Source organism: Bemisia tabaci, chromosome 6 (genome assembly GCF_918797505.1).
Source record: "Bemisia tabaci chromosome 6, PGI_BMITA_v3".
NCBI classification, from domain to species: domain Eukaryota; kingdom Metazoa; phylum Arthropoda; class Insecta; order Hemiptera; family Aleyrodidae; genus Bemisia; species Bemisia tabaci.
In genome coordinates this window covers 7595800-7604413 of record NC_092798.1, presented here as the reverse complement: position 1 = coordinate 7604413, position 8614 = coordinate 7595800, and positions in this window count along the sequence as shown.

Sequence of the window (8614 nt, the reverse complement as noted above, 5' to 3'; positions counted from 1 at the left end):
ATCTGCCGACGCTTTTTACTTAGTTGAGATGACTTATTGCATGCCAGTTTGACTACAAGCAAAACTCGGTGCAAATAATCTTAAGGTGAATATGACAGAATGAGTTCAAACCAAAGTTTCTGCAAATATTTTCCCACCGACAACCAATTGAGTCACTTCAGAAAGGCATGCTAATAACCAGCTTTTATAGTTTTATAATTTTGTGAGAAATCATGGTCACAAGCAGAGCAGCTACAGAAAATGTTTCAACAACCGTGTTATTCCATTTTGAATCTATTAGTCCCCACTCTGTAATACTCAAATACTACAAAAATAAAAGAGAGTAACACAAGGGCAACATAATGACAAATCATTGGTGGGTAACTCAAAGAGATGCTTCTTTAAAGTTAGTAACTCAGTCATGAGAGACGGTACCTGTTGCGGACTGATTCAAAAAGTCAGTTTCTCTCTATAGATTATCTCAAAGCTGCTTTGTGGAAAGGAACTGGTTTATTTTAATCAGTACTGTAAGGAGAATTTTTATTTACAGAGGAAACTCATTCAGTGAAAAATTGAAGGGGCTGAAGAAAGTGATTTCAACTTCAGCAGAGTTTTATCTCATTCAGATTGATACTCGGCTACATTAAAATATTGCAGCTTGCACTAACTTGCAACAGACTGTCTCATGCAAAGGAAGCTAAACAATAATGGCAGGAGGTGTTCTTAAGAAGCCGTATGGCTGATCATTTCAATACTCCTCCAAGAGTTATAAGGAGAGATAAGTTTCCGCAAACATCTAAAGTAAGACAGAGGATCCGCTGATATGATTCTTAGATCTTCTTACAATACTAAAATGAAGACAGCCATTCTTCTACCCCCCTCTGAAGGTGCAAAAACTTATTAAATGTAGAATCTAGTTGTAATGATTTACTTCAGTGCACAGCATTAAAGGTACGGAACCTAAGGCGCGTTTTTCCCCAGCGTCTGGACGCCGGTGGAAAACGCAGCTACCGAGTCAAGGGCGAGAAGACGCTCACATATTGGAGCATAGCATCTAAGGAGCGGAATTCGTGGATTTTCTCCTCGAAGTCCGCTGTCAATTTCTCGAATTTTTGATGATCGGACCGGAAGGTATGTTGTGAGACACGAAAATGATTGGACGCGCTTTTTTCAGGCGGATATGGATTTAATTGTCAAGAATCGACCAAATAATGGAAATGGGAACTGAACAACACTAACTCGATGGACAAATTATTAAAAAATTGGTGTCGATTCGATCATCATGAATCGATCAAAGACAAACAAGAATCGATCAACACGAAATGATGGACAATTACTTTTAAAAAAACCAGTATCAATTCAATAGGCATAATTCAATCGAAGACCAAAACCTGACCGACATGATTTAATCAACTCACAGCTTTGTCAATCGATTCACGGGTTTGTCTATTGATTCACAGCTTTTGTCAATCGAACCCAAAACTAAACACATTCGAAAATCGGTAGAAAATGCAGCAGACTGAGCGGAATTAGTCAGCGTCTCCACTCCGATCTATTGGCGACAGATCGGGGCATCCTCCATCGGCTTTTTCCGCAGCATCTCTACACTGCTAAGGTGCCGTCCGAACGCTAAATCATCAGGCAGTTTCATCGGCGTCTTAGGTTCCATACCTTCAGGAAGCCAGCATGAAATATCTCTTACGCCCATCTACCAATATTCATGCACACTCAATGAGTATGTACGAACAATCAAACTTGAAAAATGGCTAGAGAGAAGTAATGCAATTACCAGACAAGACAGGAAAATCCATGGGAATCGGATGATCATTCTAAATGGAAACTTGTTGAATTAAGAGACCGTATGATTCTCTTTCGCCGAGAACATGTCAAAGTCGGTACTTACGAACACTGACCACTTTTCATGACTGCATATGTACTGATTGACGAGTGTATCTGTCTTACTGAGTAGGACTGAAAATCTACAGGGTAAATCGCTGGAGAAGATTTAATTTAACGTTAAACAAAATCCAATCGGGAAAATATAATTTTGTACGATAACGATAACGATAACGATAAAGATTTGAGGTTAGAATAGTTTGTTTTCGGATGTAGTTCAAAGTTGGTCCACCAGATGCTCTTGCTAATGGCGGTAAATTCAATTTGACGGGGACAAAAAATTCGAGCGTCATGGGGGGGGGGGGGGAGTTAAAGCGTATGCTTTAACTCCGTTTAATATTAGACGTAAATTACTATTGCCTCCTTAGGCTACTGTAATTTGCTATAGAAGAAAACGTGGTAACGATGGCCAAAGTGCGAAACTACGTATTGCCATTGCGGTGTTTCAAAATTTCCGCTCCTATTTTACTTTTTCAGGGAGAAACAAGCTAACTTATTAGCTTGTTTATGAAGGATATTCTGCTGGTACAGAAAAATTAAGGATGTTTTTAAAAAAATACAGAGAGTATCTCTCCGAATAAAAAATAAAATATGACAGGAAGTCTGCAACGTCGCAATATGAGATATGTGGTTTCGCACTTTGGTCATAGATGTGCAATAATAATGCAGCGCAGCAGTGTCGATGGGGCACGATATCTAATCGATGCGTCGATAATGTTGCTACTTAGGCAAGAATGGACTGCTAGATTAGAATAGAAACGGAGCATATTATTCGGATCAGACAAGATATGACTTATTACCGATGGAAGAAAAATGAATGACTACACCATGACTTGAAGGGGTTAAAGCTGCATCGGAAAACATCCAAAAATTCCAAAGATTGACTCTTCGGGAGCTATTCAAAGTTTAAGGGTGGAAAGTGGGAAAAAAGAAACTAGCAGTTGAAGTTTGTCTTAGAAACTTGAAAGTTTGAACAACAGCTCATAACAACAGTAATAATAAAAATTGCTGCTTGAAACTTTGACTCGATGTTTTAAAGGGAATTAGAAAGAGTTTAACATTGAAAACTGAAAATCGACATTTTTGACTCGAGCTCGGTTTTATCGCTGTGCCAAAAAATTTGTGTTCCTACCTCAAGGCCCATATTACCCTACTGTATCATATAATACATGTTTTTCATCACAATTTCACACAAAAAAGCCAGGAATATATTAACAGCCTCCATATGCGACAAAGAAATGGAGACTAACGATTTTATTGACCATGAATTAAAATTTTCAGCCTGATTAAAAACAAACGGTCAAGACTAGAACTGAATTGGTCACCAGACTAAATTCAATATGCTTTATATAATATGATTATTCTCGCATCACATTAGATTTTCCTTGTCAGACAAGGGAAGAAATTTTTATGGAAGAGTAAAATGTAAAAATTCTCAATACGCTCGACGTGTCAATGAAATTTAACGAAAAAAACGTGCCTAGTGGTGTTTCACTTCCTTAACGGCCTAGTAGTCCACAGCGAAGCGCCTTCAAATTTTCGTGTATGTATCACGGACGTCCCCGGAGTTCGAATAGTTGTATCAACTATCAAGGCGTTCTATCGTTATTCTCCAGCTTTTGCGGACCAAAAATGTAGCTCTAGTCGCCTCCATCTCGTCTCATCCTCGCCTCTCCCTCGCCTTGATCTGTTGAAGATGCAAGGTTCGTATATTATTCTACGTTTTCTTTCACTGTGTTAAAAAATTTGGATAAAAATTCTGTGCTGGAGTCTATATGGCGCCCAAAATTCCCGAGTTATATGAACGCGGAGCTAAATCTATTTTCCTGACGGAATGACTTACAGTCTCCAACCTGAACTATTATGGATTAGGATCTACTCTTTTTGCGGAAAGTCATACGCTTTCTGGTGCTGATTTCACCTCGCATTTATATCACAGGATGTTCTTGGGCGCCATATAGACTCCGGCACCGAGTTTTCCTCCTCGATTTTTAATAGTGCCCTTTCCTAATTTCCAAAATTTTCATTTACAATTCGAGGGGCCTGGAGGACAGGGCGCATTAGTGCAGTTTTTGAAGAAAATGAGGTATTAGTGACTTCAGGTAAAGCTAGTCTTAATGCATATTCTGTGAAAAATTCGCTCCCAAATTCCAATTTTTAAGCATCAAAGAGTCAGTTTGAACTTTCTTTCCGCCACAAGGATCCATGTAATTTCGAAACTTCAAACACTTATTTCTCCAAATACCTAAAACTGCACTTATGCGCCTTGTCCTTTAAACCCCTGAATTGGACCGCGTTAAGCAAAAAGGAACCAAGCCACATCAGCTGTTGCCAAATTCTACTGGACAATGGGCCTGTTGCATGCAAGAGATACAGCCGTGCGAATAGACTTTTCATAGGGTAAATGACACGAAAATTACGATGGTCACATTAAAAAAGTCTGAAATACACTCCTTACTGCGCAATTTGTGTTGTTAAGAACGCGCTTTTTCAAATTTCCCGCGTCTGGGGGCAGTTTTCTAACGGAAACAAGTAACGGCAACTCGCGGCTATTTCCGGTCAACTAAAACTGACAACATAACCTGAAAATCGGAGATCGTGATGTCGTGAAATGAAATGTAGAAGGATTGCGTTGGATATTTAAAAGTTGATTAATTTAGTTACTGCGTAAAGCGTATTTAGACCACTATGAGAGATCACGTTGGGTTTGTAAATAAACTGAAGGAAAAAAGAACAACAACAACAACGACTCGGCATCTTCCGGAAATCACCGAGCCCGCCGTTTGCTCGTTTCCGGTGATTAGAAAACTGCCCCCAGACGCGGGAAATTTGAAAAAGCGCGTTCCTACTAACGCAAATTGCGCAGTAAGGAGTGCATTTCAGACTTTTTTAATGTGACCATCGTTATTTTCGTGTCATTTAACCTCTAAAAAGTCTATTCGCACGGCTGTATCTCTTGCATGCAACAGGCCCATTTAATTTTTTTACATGAAAACGACTGTGCGGATTTTTGTGCAAATAGTGCATTTTCTGCGTGGTTTGAAGCAAATTACTTAAAATTTTCAAAAGAAGCCGCATAGAGGTCCTCTTGTAGAAAATTTATTAGCCCGGTTAAATTTGACAATCGCTGACGTGGCTTGGTTCCTTTCCTTTCTGTTAAACGCGGTCCAATTTTACTTACATGTAGGGAGCTGGAAACTCCCTATGCAACATCACTGATATTGTCATGGCACAGTATTTCTTGATGCATAGTGTTTCCGTTCATACATATTCTTTATTTATTTATTTATTTATTTATTTATTTATTTATTTATCTATCTATCTATCTATCTATCTATTTATCTATCCATCTATCTATCAATCTATTTATTTATCTATTTGTCTGTTTATTTATATTTTCGGAATTTCCTCGTAATTGCGATATTTCGCTTTCCATCTCTGTGCCGACTCCTGTGACGTGCCCCGGGTCCCCCGGCACCCACAAGAATGATGGCGGCGACCGATATACATATAATGAGCGGCGTAAGGCATTGCGCAAGAGCGCCGTGAAAATCGCGGCGGGTGCCCTCGCGCTGTTTACTCATTGCCATTTGCCCGGCGCTCGGCGGCTCATTTTGCCCGTTTGCCGCCCGATCGTGTAAAACTTGACATTCCGCGCTTCGGAAGCGAGGGGCGCCCCGCAATGTTGCCGCTTTTTGCCCAAAAATTTGCTTATTCCCACCGGGTCAGGCTTGGAAAAGCCTTGATTTCTAAGCGAGATCTGGAAACCATGATGATCTGCGGCAACGCCATTTGTCGCCAGTCGCACACCATCCCGCTAAACAGCGCACTGCTTGATAAGGTGAATCGATTGTATACAGGGTGTGTCAGTGTTGAACTGCCGGACTCCAGGAGCATTTCCTATGATTAAAAAAGCCATTCTTTTTTCATAAAAATTTTTGTACTTCCAAATGTACTCCCAATTGGATTTACGTTGTTCTACATTTTTGGATGAATGGTCTTTGTTTTCTGAATTGTGACGTCGGAAATGGACCAAAACTCATAAGAATTAGTAAACATCTTAATTTTAATGGATATTCCTGGAATTTCTCGAAAACCAAACCCCGGACAAAAAACACTCTACAATTTTGTCGTCGTTGTTGTTGTCGTCGTCGTTGTTGTTGTTGTCGTCGTTGTTGTTGTTGTTGTTGTTGTTGTTGTTGTTGTTGTTGTTGTTGTTGTTGTTGTTGTTGTTGTTGTTGTTGTTGTTGTTGTTGTTGTTGTTGTTGTTGTTGTTGATAATGTTATAATCCACATGCAATAAAAGCAGCACCTGCAATGCCTAGAAAACCAATTTCTTTGTCGCGGAAGATATAAAACCGCCTGGAAACTTTTTATGAGATTTCAACCTCTTCTCACTCGAGATTTCGGTATTTTACAGGCTATGGAAGCGTAAAACATGTGGGGTCCATCCTTTTCCTATGGGTTCCGGCCCTGAACCGCCTCCAAAATTAAAAAGAAAACATGATTTTCTAGAGCTTTGAGATCACTTTTAAGAAGAATTTTATAAACGAAAAAACCTTTTTTTTTGACCCATAGACTACATTCTCGCAGTATGGCGGTTTAACTCTGAGACAGTTGGACACCGTGTGAGAACATGCTGCTCCTTATTCAGCACAATCTGAAAACCAAGGGAATCTGGCAACATCGATTGGCGCTAGCCACACACCACCCCGTCAAACCGCGTAACTTCGCGATGCAAATCGTCTGGATATACGCGGTTTTTTGTTTCGCACGGGTGTGCGGAAAATCGCGGTTATCCGAGTCGCGCCGACAACGGGCGACGGTAGCGGCGTGTTCGCGCTTTTGCGTGTGGCTCCCGCGACCGCGCGCACGTGCTGCACATGCACCGCCACTGAATGGCCTTTCTGTGACGCCCAAGTCACATTTTCGCGGTTGGCGCTGGATTCGGCTAGAGTACCTGTATAGGGAGAGTAGCGACAGATCGGTTCATGGAGGGCTTAGGGCCCAAAAGTGCAGCCACCCTTCTGAGCAACTTCTAACACACAAAATTTCACTGCCAGCCTACAGATTTCAATTCTAACCAAGATGGCTAAGAATGTATATAAATGAGCGTTCTTGCGCAAAAATAAGTAAATTTATGCAAAAAGTAAACCAAATACATGCTTTCTAAACGACGGTTCGTAACAATTGTATTTGTAAATCGCTCTGGACATTCGAAATTCATAGGTTGGCTGCCCTTTTGGGCCCTAACTTTATTCGCGGAGGCATCGGTGAAGGCCTGATGGACTTTCGGAGTTTCAGATCTGTCGCTACTCTCCCTATACAGGTACTCTAGATTCGGCCGATGGTATCCCGCGATTATGGCGAGATTATGGACAGATCGCCTCATGGAGAGCGTAGGGCCCAAAAGTGCAGCCACCCTTCTAACCAACTTCTAACGCACAAAATTTCACTGCCAGTCTGCAGATTCCAATTCTAACCAAGATAGCTAGGGATGCACATAAATGAGCGTTCTTCCGCAAAAATGAGTAAATTTATGCAAAAACTAAGTCAAGTACGTGCTTTATAAACGATGGTTCGTAACAATTGTATTGATAAATCGCTCTGGATAATTGAAATTCATAGGTTGGCTGCATTTCTGAGCCCTAACTTTATTCACGGAGGCATCGGTGAAGGCCTGATGGATTTTCGGAGTTTCACATCTGTCTGTCCTCTCGCTATACAGGTACTCTAGTATCCCATCGCGCAGTACGATATTTAGATGCCAAGGGAATGCTCCGCATGCTATTTCCGATGATGAATATCACAGAATGGGTTAAAATTACTGCTGTGATAGCGAAGAGAGCTGTGAGTGCATGCTGGGATGAACCTCGGGACGTATAAAAGCATGTGCTAATCATGGCTCATACAGAAATGCACTTTCTGCTCTCTTCGCTATCACGGCAGATTTGAGTACCTATATGGGGAGAGTACGGACATGTTGGTAATTTTGGATGTTAGGTCATGGAGATTTTAGGGCCCAAAAGGGCAGCCAAATGATGAACTTTTAGTATCCAGAATGATTTTGGATTTTGAATTTTGTGTGGATATGTAAAGCTGGAATGATTGGTTTGTTTCAAATTATGTTTCTCAGCTCTTTTGAGGCGGGGAGCCAAAATATACCCACATTTTCTACTGAGATTGTGAAATTGGCACAGAATTTTAAACCTTCACGATGTCTTTTTGGCGATTTTTCAGTCATTTTGCTAAAATCATTCCCTCTTTCTTCTTCTTATAACTGGACCTAGGATTACACAAAATGTCCAAAATTTTAGGTTCAAATCCTCACCACAATTTCCTTTTCCCCGAGAATGAGCGAACAGTTCTTTCCGATTATCCAGGAAATCAACACAGACCCATTCAAGGTCCATATTTAAGAACCCACTTGCATATCGATGGCCAAATCCCCGATGTAATATCAGCAGACGGTCCCGGGGTCTATCCTCCCGGACCTTCCTAAACGAAATTAGATTGTAGTTTTCCTGTACTCTCTTACTTTAGAAATTATATCATTATATTTGAAAAAAAAAAAAAAAAAAAAAAAAAAAAAAAAAAAAAAAAATCGATGGCCAAAGTGCAAAATAACATGTCTCCATCGCGGTGCTCCAAAATTTCAACTCCCATTTTATTTTTTCAAAAAGAAATACGCCAAATTTATAGCTTGAATTTTATACAAAATATTTTGATGACAGAGAAG